The 17,803-nt window shown below is 45.3% G+C and overlaps 1 protein-coding gene and 1 pseudogene across 2 annotated transcripts in view; one reads left to right on the top strand and one right to left on the bottom strand.

The window, feature by feature from the left end:
- The window catches only part of GSAP (gamma-secretase activating protein), a 173,241-nt gene that overhangs the window by 132,305 nt on the left and 23,133 nt on the right, over positions 1-17,803 (bottom strand). The gene's annotated exons all lie outside the window — the stretch shown is intronic.
- On the top strand, positions 9,654-13,394 carry LOC127491848 (small ribosomal subunit protein uS5 pseudogene; annotated as a pseudogene). Its single transcript, XR_016231707.1, has 2 exons — positions 9,654-9,765; positions 12,453-13,394. The product of XR_016231707.1 is annotated as a small ribosomal subunit protein uS5 pseudogene (transcript).

A 17,803-nucleotide genomic window follows, 5' to 3' on the forward strand; every position in this document is an offset into this window, starting at 1 on the left:
TCCATTGGGGTCCCAGTCACCAAGGTCCTTCATGTAGGACACTTTTTTGCCACAGTGCCTTGGCTTTCCATATCTGAAATGCTCTTCTGGGATTTTCAGCCAGATCCAAATGCCTTAAGAGCTGATTCTGAGGTCAGAGTACTACTTAAAACAATTATCATTCTATGATTCTGCTCTGTGGACTACTTCTCATGTTGGAGCATTCACTCCTTTTCAATCCTATCTTTTATTATTATCAGACACTTTAAAGCCACCATGGCGGGGGGGGGGGGGGGGGAGAAGAAACTAGTGAGTATCTTCACAAATGCCAAATAATGAATGTACCAATTCAAGAAACAAGGATAAGGATGTCCCAAAATAATACAACCTTCAATACTACATTGTGAAGATGAAGAGTTTGAAGAAATGAAAGAAATGGAATCCAAAATATTGATCATAGGATTACCTAGAAGTAATCAGAAGCAAATGCATGAACTAATGAAATCCGTACATGACATGAAAGCAAATTTCTCCCACGAAATTCAGATCTTAAAGAGAAAGCAAAATGAAACCTTGGAAATGAAGAATTCAATAAAACAAATAAAAATGCAGTGGAAAAACTTAACAACAGAATCAGTGAAGCAGAGGAAAGAATATTGGACTTAGGCAAATTGCAGGAAATTATAGTCAGACAATAAACAAGAAGAGGAAATCAGAAAACTATAAAACACTGTTGGGAATCCACAAGATACTATCAAACAACCCGACATAGGGGTTCCAGGAGTTCCTGAAGGCATAGAAAGAGAAAGGAATAGAAAGCCTTTTAGTGAAATAATAACACAAAACTTCCCTAATTTGGAAAAAGAAAGGGACATCCAAGTACAGAAAGCACATAGAACTCCTAATAGACATGACCAGAAAAGATCTTCACCATGACACCTTGTAATCAAACTCTCCACAGTGAAACATAAAGAAAAGATCCTAAAATGTGCACAAGAGAAACACAGGATTACTTTCAGAGGATCTCCAATTAGACTCACAGCTGACTTCTCTTTAGAAACCCTCTAGGCTAGGAGAGAAGGCCGAGCTATATTCCAAGTCTTAAGAGAAAAGAACTGTCAACCCAGAATATCATACCCTGCAAAACTCTCATTTATGAAGGAAGGTGAAATAAAGACCTTCCATAACAAACAGAAATTGAAAGGATTTTTCACCACCTGTCCAGCCCTACAAAAGATGCTTAAGGACATGTTGCACACAGAAACATGGTCATCACTATGAAAGAAGGTAAAGGAAGAAAATCTTTCAGTAAAAGATCAAATGAAATTCAAAGTAAAAAAATTAGGAATAATTTTGGAAAAATGGCAGGGCAAAGTGGTTACTTATCAATAGTCACATTGAATGTAAATAGTCTCAACTCTCAAATTAAAAGACACAGACTGGCTGAAAGGATTAAAAAACAAAACCCATCTATTTGCTGCCTACAAGAAACATATCTCACCAACAGATGCGCGCAGACTGAGACAATGGAAAAAAGGTATTTGATGCCAACAGAAACCAAAAAAGAGCTGGTGTAGCCATCTTAATATCAGACAAAATAGACTTCAACACAAAAACTGTTCAAAGAGACATAGAAGAGCACTATGTAATGATTAAGGGATCAACAGGAAGATGTAACTATTATAAATGTATAGGGGCCCAGCGCCATTGCTCACTTGGCCAATCTTCCACCTGTGGTGTTGGCATCCCATATGGGCACCGGGTTCTAGTCCCGGTTGCTCCTCTTCCAGTCCAGCTTTCTGCTATGGCCCGGGAAGGCAGTGCAGGATGGCCCAAGTCCTTGGGCCCTGCACCTGCATGGGAGACCAGGAGGAAGCACCTGGCTCCTGGCTTCGGATCGGCACAGCTCCAGCCACAGTGGCCATTTGGGAGGTGAACCAACGGAAGGAAGACCTTTCTCTCTCTCTCACTCACTGTCTGTAACTCTACCTGTCAAATAAATAAATAAATAATATTTTAAAAATAAATAAATAAATGTATATGTTCCTAATTACAGGGCACCTGGCTATTTAAAAGAAAGTTAAAGTGATTTGAAGGGAGACTTAGACTAATACAATAGTAATGGAGGACTTCAATGAACAGACCAGTTTTAGAATCCTTCCATCTGAGTTTAAGTTTAGTTTCCCAACAGCAGCATTTCCAGAGTATCAATTTATCTAGTTGTAAATCATGTAAAGGCTGATCAGAGTTTAAATGGAAAGGTCACCTTGATTTGTTGATCATTGGGCTGGGTATTACATTAATCACCAACAATGCTGGAAGATATCATCTCCTAACTATTTTTTATGCTGGAATACATGGAAATGTCTTCCGAATTTCATTTTCATATAGTTCATTGTTAGTATATACAAACACTTCTTATTTTTAGAATTTTGTTTAAACAATTTTTGATTATTTTATACTACTCATACAGTATTATAGGGTATATAGCAATATCTGAACATATATACATCATAGAAACTGCTCAAGCCAGGCAATTAGTGTTTCCACTTTCTCTTCATGATTTGAGCCTAAAAGATCCTCTCCTCCAGTTCTTTTTTTACAGGTATTTACTTTTTTGTTTGTGGTACGGGGCTACAGAGCAGCAGAGGCAGACAAAAGAAGGTCTTTCATCTGCTGATTCACTCCCCAGGTGACAACAACAGCCACAGCTGGGCTGATCTAGGGCTGAGAGCTTGGAGCTTCTTCTGAGTCTCCCACTTGGGTGCAGGGGCCCAGGCACTTGGGCCATATTCTACCACTTTCCCAGACGTATTAGCAGGGAGCAGTATTAGAGGTTGAACGGCAGGGACTCAAACTGGTGCCCATGTGGGATGAAGGCACTGTAAGCTGTGGCTTTTGCCTTGCTACACCACACTGCTGGTCCTAATCCTCTCCTCCACTTCTTTACACAGTACCTAATAGGGTGCAATGTAGTCATCAATCTGTATTATTGGACAACAGAAGTTACTTGTAAAAAAAGAATATAAAGGATGGTTTTCAAAAACTCTTCGATTCCCCAATTCCCTATCAAAAAATCAAACTGTGTGTTTATTCACAAGCCACTGGGTAACCTGATAATTCTTTGGTGTAGTTCAGCTATTCTATTTAATTTAAGATTCAAGCAGCATTGCCAACGCCTATATGAGTTGCTGGCACTGCAGGCAACAGTTTTCCCCATTATGCCACAGCACCAGCCCCCAAAATGGAATTATTTTTGATGCAAAAATATTATTTGGAAATTCCTGCATTTTTATAGCACCTATTTCCATGAACATTTTGAAGACCCATTGTATGCCTGGATTTCAAAATGTTTTTTTGCACCAAAAACAAACTTAGCTTTTAATCCAATCTTCCCAACATTTCTGAAGTGCCCTCATCCCTCACAGTCACATCCTGTTTAAGTAAAAGAGAAGCTCTGTTTCCAGGAACTGCCTTTTGTCTGAGAAGAGGGAGATGGGAGCAGGGTGGGTTACTGGGTAGCTGGGGTCAGCTAAGGGACAACCTAGATCCTAGAGTCAGAGTCATACAGATGAAAGTGTGAAGGGGAGCTGGACCTGGGGTCTCTGTCTCTCTCTCTTTCCCCTGCCCCTTTCTCTGTCGGTCTGCCTTTTAGATAAATTTTTTTTGTAAAAAATACTATACCGCAGTAAGAAACAACGAAATGCAGTCATTTGCAACAAAATGGAGGAATCTGGAACACATCATGCTGAGTGAAATAAGCCAGTCCCAAAGGGACAAATACCATATGTTCTCCCTGATCGGTGACAACTGACTGAACACCAAAAAGGAAACCTGTTGAAGTGAAATGGACACTATGGGAAACGGTGACTTGATCAGCATAGCCCTGACTGTTAATGAACAACTTAATACATTATCCCTCTTAGTAGTTTTTTTGTCTGTTCTACTTAATATGACTGGTTTAATTCTGTAATTAATACACAGTTATTCTTAAGTGTTGAAATTTAACTGAAATGTGATCCCTGTTAAACATAAGAGTAGGAATAAGAGAGGGAAGAGATATATAATTTGGGACATGCTCAAGCTGACTTGCCCCAAATGGTAGAGTTAGAAACATACCAGGGGACTCCAATTTAATCCCATCAAGGTGGCATGTACTAATGCCATCTCACTATTCCAAGTGATCAATTTCAGTTCACAATTGATCATAATGAAAGGACTAAGAGTCAAAGGGAGCACATAAACAAGTCTAGTACCTGCTAACACTAACCGATAGAATAAATAAAGGGGAGAGTGATCCAACATGGGAAGTGAGATACTCAGCAGACTCATAGAATGGCAGATGTCCTAAATAGCACTCTGGCCTCAGAATCAGCCCTAAAGGCATTCGGATCTGGCTGAAAAGCCCATGAGAGTATTTCAGGCATGGAAAGCCAAGACACTCTGGCAAAAGATCTCTGTGAGTGAGATCCCAGTGGAAAGAACAGGTCTTCAAAGAAGGAGGTACCTTTCTCTGAAGGGAGGAGAGAACCTCCACTTTGACTATGACCTTGTCTAAACAAGATAAGAATCGGAGAACTCAGAGGGCTTCCATAGCCTTGGAAACTCATGACTGGAGCATAGGGAGATTACTGATGCCATAGACAGGAGTGTCAATTTGTAAAGTCAACAACAGGAGTCACTGTGCACTTACTCCTCATGTAGGATCTCTGTCCTTAATGTGCTGTGCATTGAGATTTAATGCTATAACGAGTACTCAAACAATATATTTCACTTTGTGTTTCTATGGGGGTGCAAACTGTTGAAATCTTTACTTAATGCATACTAAACTGATCCTCTGTAAAAAAAAAAAAAAAAAAAAAAAAAAGAAATTATCAACTCCCAACTTGACTCTCACTGGGATTAAACATGACAATAGGTCTGATCTGATTTCATCATCATTTAAAAGAAATCATCATCTATTATTTTTCACTTTATGTTTCTGTGTGGGAGCAAACTGTTGAAATCCTTACTTAATGTATACTAAGCTGATCTTCTGTATATTAAGATAATCGAAAATGAATCTTGATGTGAATGGAAGGGGAGAGGGAGTGGGAAAGGGGAGGGTTGTGGGTGGGAGGGACGGTATGGGGGGGAAGCCATTATAATCCATAAATCGTACTTTGGAAATTTATATTCATTAAATAAAAGTTAAAAAATAAAAAAAAATAAAAAAAAAAAAGACACTGAAAATCTAATAATAGGTGAAATAGTTTGTAGGAAACCTGTATATCTGTGACAGCTTTATCTCATATAATTGACAACTGCATAATAAGGAATATATAAATTGACTTTTTTAAAAAAAAAAGATTATTTATTTGGGACCGGTGCTGTGGCACAGTGGGTTAAAGCACTGGCCTGAAGCACCAGCATCCTATATAAACGTCAGTTCTAGTCCTGGCTGCTCCTCTTCCCATCCAGCTCTCTGCTATGGCCTGGGATAGCAATAGAAGATGGCCCAAGTCCTTGGGGCCCTGCACCCACGTGGGAGACCCAGGGAAAGCTCCTGGTTCCTGCCTTCAGATAGGCACAGCTCAGGCCTTTGCAGCCATCTGGGGAGTGAACCAGCAGATGGAAGACCTCTCTCTCTGTCTCTCTCTCTCTCTCTCTCTCTCTCTCTGTAACTCTGTCTCTCAAATAAAAATTTGAGATTATTTATTTGAGAGACAGAGTTACAGAGAGAGAGAGAGAGAGAGAGACTTTCTATCCACCAATTCATTCCCCAAATGGCCGCAATAGCCGCAGCAGAGCCCATTCGAAACCAGGAGGTGGGAGTTTCTTCCTAGTCTCCCAAGCAGGTGCAGGGGCCCAGGTACTTGGGCCATCTTCTGCTGCTTTCCCAGGTGCATTAGCAGAGAGCTGGATCAGAAGTAGAGCAGCGAGGATGTGAACCAGCACCCAAGTGGGATGCCAGCACCGCAGTTATAAGCTTAAGTGAGTAAATTGACTTTTGATTTTTGTCAAATCTTGAGGAAAACATACTAATTAAAAAGCTAGGAGATGAGGGAAGGCATTTGGCCTAGGGGCTGAGATGCCCACTTCCACATCAGAGAGCCTGAGTTCAAGTTCTGGCTCCACTCCTAATTCTAGTTTCCTGTTAATGCAGATCCTGGAACATAGCAGTGATGGCTCAAGTAATTAGGTTCCTGCTACCCAAGCCGGAGACCTGGATTGGCTTTCAGTTTCTGGCTTTGGCCTTGTCCAGCTCCAGTGTTTGGCAGCATTTGAGGCATAAACCAGCAAATGGGAATGCTCTGTCTCTCGAATAAAAATAAATCTTTTATTAAAATTTTATGAAATGTCTAAATGATTAGCAAAATTTACAAAGAAATGCTTTTGGAAACAGAAACAAACATTTCTCTTCTTATTTATTTATTTAAAAGCAGAGAGAGAGAGAGAGAGAGAGAGAGAGAGGATCTTGCATCCACTGGTTCACTCCTCATATGGCCACAATAGCAGGGGCTGAGCCAAGCTGAAGCCAGGAGCCAGGAACTCCATCCAGGTCTCCCACATGGGTGGCAGAGGCCCAAGCACTAAGGCCATCATCTGGGGCCTCCCAGGTGCATTACCAGGGAGCTGGACTGGCAGTGAAGCAGCTGGGACTTGAACGGCACTTCCATATGGGATGAGGGTCTCCTAAGCAGTGACTTAACACACTGCACAACACTTGCTCCAGAAACAAACATTTCTGACCTAGATAAGTCGTGAGCCAGAAAAATACTCGAGGCTGCCCAGCGGGGTTCCAGTTTGCCACTTCCTTCATGTCCTTTCTTTAGCTCATCTCCTTCAGCGTCAAACCTGAACACAAGGGAGTTAAAAGGAAATGGATTATTGAAAACCTCTTTTGGTGGCTAATTTTGTTATTCTCCAAACCCTGTCTTTTCTCTATTCACTTCGGGAAAAACTCAGAGTGCATGTAGAGTCAACTTTGATTGAAGGGAACTGAACACCGTAATGCACCTTCATCCATATATTGATGACTAGAAGTACTTAAGCTTTGCAGGGACCACCGTCATGACAATGTGTAGTCTTGTAATTTGACTTCTCCCTGCTCAAATAGCTTTATAGGCTTTTTAAATGAATTTCTGTAGCATCCCCCTGAGGGAGAGGAGGAGCAGGTATAATTATCTCCTCATTACAGATGGGTGGGCAGACACAAAGGAACAGACTGAATCAATGAGGAACAAAATCAAACTAAGGGTCCACGTAATTCTAACACAATCCACCGCTTCCTTTGACTTAAGAGAAGCTGTGTTTTGGGAAACTTTGAGAGCCTGGTTTTTTCATTCTTTAGTGTTGTGAGAAACAAAACTCCAGGGAAACCTAAAGAGGAAATGATGAGCCTGGTAAATAGAGCAGCAGCAGAGCCAGTCTACGGAAACAAAATTCAATTTTTCTGGGTCATGTGATCAGGGCCCTTCCAGGCTGAATTCCATCAGCATTTGATCAGCCACAACACTGCTATTGACATAAAAGCAGGCAGAGAGGGGGAACAGTAAACCAACAGACATTATTGCATGGCTACAAACCTCTGAAAGCACTCAACATTCGGGAAGTACTAAGCGACTGGAATTTTTCTGAAAGACAATAGTGTTAAGTGCAGCAGGCTTGGAAAATATGCTGTCTCTGGCCAGAAGCCAGGGTGCTGACACTAAACAGCAGAGCCACAGACCCTGCGGAGAGAACAAAACCCGCCTCAAAACCTGTACTACTAACCCTCTTTCATACAAGGATAACCCTGAAAATGGAAAATGCAACGAAAAGATACGTTTAGGGGCCAGTGCTGTGGTATGGTGGGTAAAGCTGCCGCCTGCAACACCGGCATCCCACATGGGCATCAGTTCGTGTCCTGGCTGTTCCACTCCAATCCAGCTCCATGCTAATGGCCTGGGAAAAGCAGTGGAAGATGGGGTAAGTGTTTGGGCTCTTCCCACCCATGTGGGAGACCTGGATGAAGCTCCTGGCTTCAGCTTGGCTCAGCCCTAACCGTTGTGGCCACCTGAGGGAGTGAACTAACAGATGGAAGCTCCCTGTCTCTCTCCCTCTGTCTCTCTCTCTCTCTTTCAAATAAATAAATTTTTTAAAAAAAAATCAAATATACATTTTGGTGCAAAAACATTGAAATCCATGCAGTTTTGTCCATAATATGCATTTTCATGAATTTCTGAAGACCTCTCGTGCACATAGATTTCAAAATATTTGGCACCAAAATAAACATATCTTCCAAGTCCATTCTCCTCAGGCTTTTTGAAATACCCTCCTATTGTGCTGCATTTTGTTAAGAAGAGATTCACAGAGCGGGGGGCATTTGGGCTAGTGGTTAAGGCACTGTTCGCCATGCCCTAGTCCCACATCAGAGTGGCAGGGGTTGTGTTCCAGCTCCACTTCCATTTCCAGCTTCCTGCTAATGCAGACCTTGGGAGGCAGCAATGATGGCTCAAGTGATTGGGCTTCTGTCACCCACCCACATGGGAGGCCTGGATTGAGTTCCAGGCTCCCAGCTTCAGCCTGGCCCAACCCCAGTCTTCGGGGACATTTAGGGAAGTACATCAGCAGAGACGAGTTCCCCCTTCCCCAAATAACTAACTTTTTAAAGGTGACAATAGCTATGTGTTGTAGGGGGATGAATGTAGGTTCTTCAACACCTGAAGGAATTCCAGGAAAGAGAGGTCAGCAGAGAAATCAGATCTATTAGCAAAGCAAAAGCACACAAGACTGTGCAAGCAAGCTCCGCAGTGAGCTGTGACTCGCCAGCTGGGGGGCAGAGCTTCTCAGCTCAAAGGATCAAGGCGTCATCGGGTGTTTGATGGAAGTGGGAGTACAGCTTTGTGGTAAGGGAAGCTGATATCACAGGTAGTTTAAAAAAAAAAAAAAAGAAAGAAAGAAAGAAAAACATGCAGGTCACCTGCTGAACACACCTCAAGAAGCAAGAGGCAAACAGAACAGGCGAGAACTGAGCCTCGCTTCCGATGAAAGCTGTAATGGGAGGAGCATACCTGTAAGCAGACCCTCTCAGTGAGGGTGACTGTTGCCATACACTTGCAACGGAGCAGAAGGAAAGACAGCCACAGGCTGTCCATTGCAATCTGGACCACAATCCAAGAAGCACACCTGTAACTCAGTATTTCCTCAGTTAGAGTGAGTTTTCTGTGTTCCAACAGGTTTTCTCAGATAGGTGATTTGCATCTCTGGGTAGAGCTAGGGAGTTGATATTCCCTTTAGCTTAGGGACACCACCAAATGCGCTGGAGCCACCCTCCACAGTAACTGTAATATCAATATATTATGACTACCTGTAGGGCATAGCCAGAATGCGCTATGTAGCCGTGTTGGATATTTTCAGGTGGCGCTGGTTTGGGGCTGCAGCTTTGCTGCAATGGTGATTTCAGGTTGCTGGCCATGGGAGGAGTTTTAGAGGCAACCCTGGGGGGAGGTGTGGTGATGTGCCTCTTTCTCTGACCCCTTCTCCTTACCTACAGCACATGTGCTTAAAGAAGGGGAAGGAGAAAAAGGAGAAAGAAAGGAAGAGGAAGGAGGAAGGAAGAGGGGGAAGAGAAGAAGGAGAAGCAGATGAAGAGAGGTGGAGGAGGAAGAGGGGAAAGGCATACAACAAAAACTGGGTCCTTGGGGGATTCTGGGTTACAATAATCTCACCTTTTAAATAGTGGACACTACGGCAGGGTCATAAACCAGCAGTCTGAAGTCTCTAGGCTGCTGACTTCATGAGGTCCCCCGTGGTCCCCAGCAGGTAAGGGCGTCTGGAAGCAGAAGCTCACCCCGAGACCTTTCTTTCCCTGTCCTTCACATGTGCACCTCCCTGAGAGCGCCCCTGCCCAGACACCTGCAGCCTGCGAGGCACAGACTACAGATGTAGTCTCCTAGCAGGTGGAGGCCTCAAAGGAGGAGGCTTGGGATCTTCCTTTTCTGTGAGTTCTGTTCTTCACCAAGGTGAGTATGTTTTGAAGTGTGGACTTCAATTCACTAACAGCAGAAATGAACCAAATTCTCAAAAGAGGCAGAAAATTTTAAATGAATGATCTGCTATTCTCAAAGGTACTTGTTTTAAAATTCGATAAATAAAGATAAAGGAAGTGTTCTAAGATTGTAATGTTCTAAGCTTGAGAAGGTAACATGCTATACACACAGCTACCTTCATAACTAGGAAGACTGATTGTATAAGGATCTAAACAAGTATTTAGAGGGAGGAGACTTACTGTACTAATCAAACCAAACACCCTAATTGGATACATTTGATGGTATACTTAATTGTTTGTATTACATGGTGATAAGAATGACTGTAATTGACACTGCTTCACACAGCCTTCAGTTTTTTTTTATTATTATTATTATTTGAAATGTAGAGAGACAGATCTGCTATGCTCTGGTTCAGTCCTCAAAAAAAAAAAAAAAAAAAAAAGCTAGCAACAGTCAGAGCTACAGCAGGCCAAAGCCAGGAGCCTGGAATTCAACCTGGGTCTCCCACATGGATGGCAGGGATTCAAGTACTTGAGCCATCACTTGTTGTCTCCCAGGGTACTCATCAGCAGGAAGCAGTAACCCAGGCACTCAGCCACGGGATGTACCAAACAGCATATATATATATTTTTTTAAGATTTCATTTATTTGAAAGGGTTACAGAAAGAGGTGGAGACAGAGAGAGAGGTCTTCCATCAGCTGGTTCACTCCCCAGATGGCCGCAACGGCAGGAGCTGTGCTGATCTGAAGCCAGGAACCAGGAGCTTCCCCCGGCTCTCCCACAAAGGTGCAGGGGCTCAAGGACTTGGGCCATCTTCTACTGCTTTCCCAGGCCACAGCAGAGAGCTGGATCGGAAGTGGAGCAGCCAAGACTCAAATCTGCACCTATATGGGATGCCTGTGCTTCAGGCCAGGGCTTTAACCCACTGCACCACAGCGCAGGCCCCCCAAACAGCATCTTAACTGTTGCCCTAAACACCCATTCTAGCCGTAGGCATTTTAAAGATTTGTGGTTTTGTTACTTTGATAGTTTAGATTCTTCTGCCGCCACCGACATTATTAACCTAGCAATCAATAATCAGTTATCCATAATGCCATAAATTTTTTTTATTTTTTTTTTATTTTTATTTTTTGACAGGCAGAGTGGACAGTGAGAGAGAGACAGAGAGAAAGGTCTTCCTTTGCCGTTGGTTCACCCTCCAATGGCCGCCGCGACCGGCGCGCTGCGGCCGGCGCACCGCGCTGATCCGATGGCAGGAGCCAGGAGCCAGGTGCTTTTCCTGGTCTCCCCATGGGGTGCAGGGCCCAAGCACTTGGGCCATCCTCCACTGCACTCCTGGGCCACAGCAGAGAGCTGGCCTGGAAGAGGGGCAACCGGGACAGAATCCGGCGCCCCGACGGGGACTAGAACCCGGTGTGCCAGCGCCGCTAGGCGGAGGATTAGCCTAGTGAGCCGCGGCGCCGGCAATGCCATAAATTTTATGAACAACATTCACACGGATATATTGCGGGGTGGGGGGAATAATCAGATTCTTTTTTACCTCCCTGCTACTTAAGCCTCTGGGCTTCACGCATCTTCCACCTCCCTGTTCTTAAACTTCTCAGCTCAGAATTCCCTAAGGATAAAAAGGAGACAAACAAGATCTTCAGGGCCACTCAATCAGTTGAATTGGAATCTTGGGGCGTGGGGAGGACTCTGCCTGTTTAACAAGCAGCACAGGTGAGTTGGAGAAATACTAAAGTTTGAGGTCCACATGTTCTACATCAAAATCACAGCTCATATAGTGTTTTCACAGGTTAATCAATTTTTTTCACAAAAAGTCTCCCTTGAGATATACTTATGCCAAATATTTTTTAAAGATTTATTTATTTTATTTGAAAGTCAAAATTACACACAGAGAGAAGGAGAGGCATAAGAGAGAGAGAATCTTCTTTCTGTTGGTTCATTTCCCAATTGGCTGCAACAGCCAGAGCTGTGCTGATCCGAAGCCAGGAGCTTCTTCCGGGTCTCCCACGTGGGTGCAGGGGCCCTAGGATTTGGACCATCTTCTACTGCTTTCCCACACCATAACAGAGAGCTGGATCGGAAGTGGAGCAGCCGGACTTGAACCAGCGCCCATATGGGATGCCAGCACTGCAGGCAGCGGCTTTACCTGCTATGCCACAGCGCCAGCCCCATGTCAAATATTTTTAAAGAGGTGGTATTTAGCCTAGCAAATGAGACACCAGCATCTCACATTGAAGCACCTGGGTTTGATTCCCTGTTGCGGCTCCTGACTCCAGCTTCCTGCTAATACAGCCCCTGGGAGACAGTGAAGATGGCTCAAGTAGTTGGGTTCCCATAAAGGAGACCTGGATGCGTTCCCAGCTCCTACTTTTGGCCCCTGCCCAACCTGGGCTATTGTGTGCATTTGAGGAGTAAACCGGCCTATGGGAGTAATATGTCCATCTTTCTCTCAGATAAACGGAATTTTAAAAATACTTTAACAGCTTCTGCAAGAGAACACCAAATGGCAGACGACCCTGGTGCAACAGGAGAGCCCTGGAATGGGAGGCCGTGGTGGCTCTGCAGAGGCTTCAGGAGTGGCACCTATCATGGAACTTTGGAGAGCCAGGCTGAGGACAAGGAGTAACTCCCTGTCACCAAGCTGGGCTGCCTGCTCAGCTCCCTGGAGTTGATCTGTCTCTTCTCCCTCCCATCATGGAGTCTGACTTTTCCCTGGTTGCTGGGGGCATCCCTCTAGGATGAGATTATGAAGACAGTGCCAGTGCAGAAGCAGACTTGGGCTGGCCAGCGGACCAGGTTCAAGGCATTTGTTGCCATGGGGACTACAACGACCATGTCAACCTTGGTGTGAAGTGCTTCAAGGAGGCAGCTGTGGCCATCCGAGGGGCCATCATCCTTGCCAAGCTCTCCACCAGGCCCATGAGGAGAAGCTACTAGAACAAGATCGGTAACCCCCACACCCTGCCTTGTGAGGTGACCAGATGCTGTGGCTCTGTGTTGGTACACCTCATTCCCACTCCCAGAGGCACAGGCATCATCTCGGCCCCATCTCCAAGAAGCTGCTGCTGATGGCTGGCACTGATGACTGTTACATTTCAACTAAAGGCTACACAGCCCCCTGGGCAACTTTGCCAAGGCCACCTTTGATGCCATCTCTGAGGCCTACAGCTCTCTGACCCCCAACCTCTGGAGAGAGACTGTGTTCACCAAGTCTCCCTATCAGGAATTCCTGGGCCATCCTGTAATGACTCACACCTGAGTGTCTATGCAGACAACCCAGGCTCCAGCTATGGCTACCACATGAATTTTTACAGCCAAAAAATAAAGTGAATTAAGCCTGTTAAAAATAATAAAATAATATAAAAATAAAAAGTAAATAAAAAACTTTTATAAATGAGGTTGAATATAAATGAATGGTTTAAAGGTGATTGATGTTAAATTGCATTTTGACATAGTGTATAAAACACCTTTCTTTAAAAAGATTTATTTATTCAAAAGTCAGAGTGACGCAGAGAGAGGACAGGCAGGGAGTGGGGGGGGGGGGTCTTCCATCGGATGGTTCATTCTCCAATTGGCCGCAAAGGCTGGAGCTGCGCTGATCTGAAGCCAGGAGCCAGGAGCTTCTTCTGGGTCTCCTACCGGGTGCAGGGGCACAAGGACTTGGGCCATCTTCTACTGCTTTCCCAGGCCATAGCAGAGCAGCCGGATCTCAAACTGGCACCCCATATGGGATGCCAGCGCTTCAGGCCAGGGCGTTAACTCACTGCACCACAGTGCTGGCCCCTTGTTTTTATTTGTTTAAGAAGAAGAGGACACTCACTGAAATGACAGCATCCTGGATGCATGGCCACTTCCTGGTCTTGAGTTCTAGAACATTCTGCCCTTTCTTACAGGACTACCCACTCTATATCTACAACCAGGTGAGCTGGCTGCTGGGGCATGAGACAGTCAGTTCTAGGCAGGGAGTAGGGCCTGACTCTGGAAGAGCAGTTTGGACAGTGGCACAGAGAAAGGGGAAGAGAATGAGAACAATCTGGATACCAGGCATCTGAGAGAGACAGGGACAAGAAGAACTGGAAATATGGAAGGAACTGGAACTGTGTTGGTAGCAGTTTAGCCATAGTGGTTGTTTTGATCTGTGGCTACTGATGTTCATCCAGCACACCCTTTGGGCATAGAACAGTGTCAGGGAAGGCAAACACTGAGTCCTCAGTTTCTTTTGTTTAAAAAAAAAAGATTTATTTATTTATTTGAAAGGCAGAGTTATAGAAAGAGGAGAGATAGAGATCTTCCATCCATGGTTCACTCGGCAAATGGCCACAATGACCCCAGGCTGGGCCAAGTTGAAGCCAAGAGCTTCTTCCGGGTCTCCCATGTGGATGTTGGGTCCCAAAGACTTGGGCCATCCTCCACTGCTTTCCAAGGTGCATTAGTAGGGAACTGGATTAGTAGCTGAGCAGCCAGGACTTGAACTGGTGCTCATCCGGGAGGCCAGTGCCGCAGGCTGTGGCTTTAACTGGCTACACCACAACCCCCGCCCCAAGTCTTCAGTGTCTTATCTCCTCCCACACAAGTCTTCAGTGTCTTATCTCCTCCCACACAAGCAAGGAAAGCAGAGTTACCATTGTGGGAGCCACAATTGGCTTTCAACAACAAGATACTCTATGCCCAGAGAAATAAAAATTCCCCCAGGAAGGCAGAAAGCAGATGGTATTATGTACTTGCTCTATCTCAAGGACTGTGGAAGGGACCCTGATGTGTGGGTCTGACATTCCTTTGATAAATTCTTCTCAAGGATCTGTTAGGGCAGAAGTAGGGAACTTTTTTTTTTTTAACCAAGGGCCATTTGGATATCATTTACACATCATTTGCAGGCCATACAAAATTATCAACTTAAAAACTAGCCTTGTACAGGTTTATTGAATTCTGAGTCCTCCCTGCAATTGCCCTGGCAGGGCCAGACCAAATGATTTGAGGCCAGATATTCCTCACCCCTACATTAGGATCCAAGCACTGGTGCAGGTGCTAAGAAGACAGAAAAATAAAAGGATAGTCTGTGCCCGCAGGAAACTTACAATAAAAGGAACAGAGGTCTAAAATACATAAATGCGAGTTGTGTGTTTGGTTTAAAATTCATAGCCAGAACCCAGATATACTGGAGGATGCCTTTACCTTATCTGATGAAATTCAGCTTAACTCCTGCACCCCCTTTCTGCTGATGGGAGTGAAACTAACCCCACCTTGCCACTGAGACAAACCAGTCTCTTTCAGTATAAAATTGATTTGGATTCCAAGCTCCCCTCCCCCATCTTTGGTTTCCCTTTTTCATGAGGATGACCTGATTCTCCCAGGAAGGCTTCCCTACCCTCCAGCAGCACAGAGCCTCAGGGCTTCCGTAGTGTGGCTGTCTGCATGCTCCTTGGAGGGCCACGTGTGTGCCTTGGCCGAGCTGCAGTTTATCACAGCTGGTATTTGGTACTCGAGGCTGGGGTCCCTGGCCCCTGCCATTGCTGCCAAGCCCAGTCCTTTCCCAGCCACACATTCAGTCTCTCCTGCCACCACTCTGAACCTTGCTAGGCCCCGAGGCTCAGGACCTTGCTAGAGGTTCAGGACCTCTAGACCATCTGCCCACCCAGTATCAGAATGTGCAGGCCTCCGTACTGCTGTCTGTGCTCAGCTGTCCGTCAGAATGCCCTCCGACCTCCTGGACAGATGTCCTATGGGCTGGCTGTGGTGCCCAGCTTGAGATGCACCTGAGCACATCCAGATATCACAATTTTCTCCAGCAGGACCGGGCTATCTCTCGGCACCTCTACCCTACACCTGCCACCTCTGACTCTGCCTAACCTATTCATAGGACTACCCACTGTATATCTACGACACGCCTATGAAATAAAGAAATAGTCCCACCTCTGTGAAAGGTGGGGACCAAATAAAGAACAGCACACATTAGGGCTGACCCCAACATAGGAACTTAGCTGTCCCCAGGGAGAAGAGGAGAGAAATGAAGCATTGAACTCTTTTTTTTAAGGATTTATTTATTTGAAAGGCATAGTTACAGAGAGGTAGAGAAAGAAAGAGAGAGGTCTTCCATCTGCTAGTTCATTCCCCAAATGTCCGCAGCAGCTGGAACTGCATGGATCTGATGCCAGGAGCCAAGAGCTCCTTCCAGGGCTCCCACGTGGGAGCAGGAGCCCAAGGACTCGGGCCATCTTCTACTGCTTTCCCAGGCCATAGCACAGAGCTGGATCGGAAGTAGAGCAGCCAGGACTCAAACTTAGTGCCCATTTGGGATGCCGGCACTGCAGGTGGCAGCTTTACCCACTATGTCACAGCGCCAGCCCCTGAAGCATTGAACTTGACTGCATGCTTAGTCATGAGAGAAGGTTCCATCTGGAAGTGATGATGGCAAACCGTCAAATGTATGTCTGCTATTCTTAGCTGAGAGCCATGGTTTGTGCTGTTCCGTGTAACAAAGTGACTTCATGCATGCCTGACTTTTTGGACTTTACAATGTCAAGGTCTGTGGCAGCTACACATTTTCATGACTGCTGCAAAGGGAACGTAGAGGATGTTCTGCAAAGATAGAGCAAGAGGTCCACTTTAGATTAAAGGACAGGAAAAGACTGGGGTACCAGAGACAAACTTCCTGGGCCTGACAGCGGCTGCTCATGCTGACAACATGCCTACCCAGCCACAGGGCGCTGGCAGCCTGGCAGCCAGCCAGTCAGGACCCGTGAGAAATCCTGGCTCTCACTGACTTCCAGCTGGTATGACCAGCACCCAGTGAGCACCAGCCAAACTGGGCGAAACCTGACAATAGCAGGCATGGACATCTATCATCTTTAAAGCTGCCATGTAGCCACACCACAGACATGAAAGCTGCAAGCCCAGACTGCGGGGAAAGCCACAGCTCCAACATCTGTTTTCTTTACCAGGTCAATTGAGAGAGAAAAGACAGAGAGATTGAGGAGACATAATCGCAGTTTGTGGGAGTGGGGCCTGATTCAAAAGTGAAAGAAACCAAAAAAGATGATGCTTGTTTTAGAGAGAGGAGGACAGAGAGAGAGATTTTCCATCTGCTGGGTCACTCCTCAATGGTCAGAGCTGGGCCAGGCAGAAGCCAGGAGCTCAGAGCGTCCTCCGGGTCTCCCATGTGGGTGCAGAGGCCCAATTACTTGAGCCGTCACCACTCCCTCCTAGGGTGCACGTTAGCAGGAATCTGGAGCTGATGCAGAGCTGGACATGCTGAAATCAATGCAGGTGTCCCAAGCCCCGTCTACCACTGCGCCAAATGCCCAACCCAGCAAGTGATTTTTTTGTTTTTTGGTTTGTTTTTTAGTCTATCAAGTTAGCTATGGTTTAAAAATCATACTAGAGAAGTTCAGGGCACAGGGAATTGGATATCCTCATGAAACGTATTAAAAATTAGTACAACTGGCCAGAGCCATGGCTCACTTGGCTAATCCTCTGCCTGTGGTGCCGGCACTCCAGGTTCTAGTCCCGGTTGGGGCTCCAGGTACTATCCTTGGTTGCTCCTCTTCCAGTCTAGCTCTCTGCTGTGGCCCAGGAAGGCAGTGCAGGATGGCCCAAGTGCTCCTGCACTGACATGGGAGACTGGGAGGAAGCACCTGGCTCCTGGCTTCAGATCGGCACAGCGCCGGCCATAGCAGCCATTAGGGGAATGAACCAATGGAAGGAAGACCTTTCTCTCTGTCTCTCTCTCTCTCACTGTCTATAACCCTACCTGTCAAATAAAAATTTTTAGAAATTAAAAAAATAAAAATTAGTACAACCGCAGCCT

This window comes from Oryctolagus cuniculus, chromosome 3 (genome assembly GCF_051225735.1).
Source record: "Oryctolagus cuniculus isolate XC-2025 breed Fujian yellow rabbit chromosome 3, ASM5122573v1, whole genome shotgun sequence".
NCBI lineage: Eukaryota > Metazoa > Chordata > Mammalia > Lagomorpha > Leporidae > Oryctolagus > Oryctolagus cuniculus.